Raw genomic sequence first — 1,460 nt, 5'->3', positions numbered from 1 at the left:
GGAGACAGCAGCATCATGAAAACCTAGAGAAAAGATAGTATCAAGGAGAAGAGGGTAATTGACAGTGTCAGAGTCTGCAGGCAGAGAGGTCCAGAATGATGGGCAGTGAGAAGAGACTATTCGATTTGGGAATTAAGAGATCACTAGTAACTTTGGAGAGAGTAGGTTTGGTTGAATGATGAGGTTAGAAGCCACACTGAAGAAGTTAAGAAGAGAGTGAGAGGGAAGGAAATGGAGGCACCCATTATAGACAACCTTCTCAAGTGTAGCCACATCAATCAAGAAATCAAACAACAAGCATTTATTAAGTGCCTATTATGTGCCAGGAACTGTGCCAGGCACTGGGGATGCAAATATAAAAACAAAACACTCTTTGCCCACAAGTAGTTTATATTCTTCCAGAAAAAAATAGAACATTGACATGTAAGTACAAAATACATTCAAAAGATATAGGAAGTAATTTTCAAGGGAGGAACTGGCAATTTGTGAGAAATTGGAGGAGGGTCAGCGACGGATTCATCTGTCTGGTAGCCCTTGAGCCGAGTTTTGAGATTGAGGAGAGGGAAGAGTTGAAGATGACGCCAAGGTTTTTGAACTTGGGTGATAGGAAGGATAGGCATGCAATAAGAGCACAATGAAAGCAACTGAATTGTTTTGGATAACAAGCATGAAAAAGGTCACCTGAACAAGAATTCACCTCATTTGAAAAACCTGAAGAAAGAAAATTCCTATAGTTCCATTGTTATCATTCTTCTACTCTTTGGATTGATATCATTTGCGGATTTCCACAGCTTCCTTGAGCTTTTCTCCACAATAAAGGACTTCTGTGAATAGGAAAATCCCCCTCCTTCCCCCACCCTTTTTTTGTTAAACACTCAGTGTACCTAATCTTCCCTAGAAGTTTCTTTGGAATTAGATGCTGTAAGAAGCTGCCTTAACTTTTCAAATGCAGTTCTTAACTTTTTTTTTTTTATGCTTAACTTCTTTATTTCACAGGGTTCCTCTTAGAATCAAGTTAGGTAAAGCATCAATCAATAATCAATTAACAAGCAGTTATTAAACACCTAATAGATACCAGGCGTTGATATAGACACTAGAGATACAAAGACCAAATTGTCCTGTCCTTAAAGAACTTCTGTTCTATTGGGGAAGATCACATGTAAGTATATAAGTACATACAGATAAATACAATACAACAAAATAAATACAAGGCAGTTTAAATACAAGGTACTTAGAGAGGGAGGGCCTAGCAGTTGAGGGGATCAGGAAAAGTATTATATAAAAGTCTGGGCTTGAGTGGAGTCTTAAAAGGAAGTAGGGACTCTCAACCAGATGTAAAAAGAAAGTGCATTTCTGTCATGGATAGCGGGCAGAACAAATCAAATGAATCAACAAGCATTTATTAAGTACTTCCTATGTGTCAGGCACTGAGTACATAGCAGGCACTGTAGTATAAATAC

This window comes from Vombatus ursinus, unplaced genomic scaffold, assembly GCF_900497805.2.
Source record: "Vombatus ursinus unplaced genomic scaffold, bare-nosed wombat genome assembly UNPS02009573.1, whole genome shotgun sequence".
NCBI classification, from domain to species: Eukaryota; Metazoa; Chordata; class Mammalia; order Diprotodontia; family Vombatidae; genus Vombatus; species Vombatus ursinus.
This window is presented reverse-complemented; position numbering follows the sequence as displayed.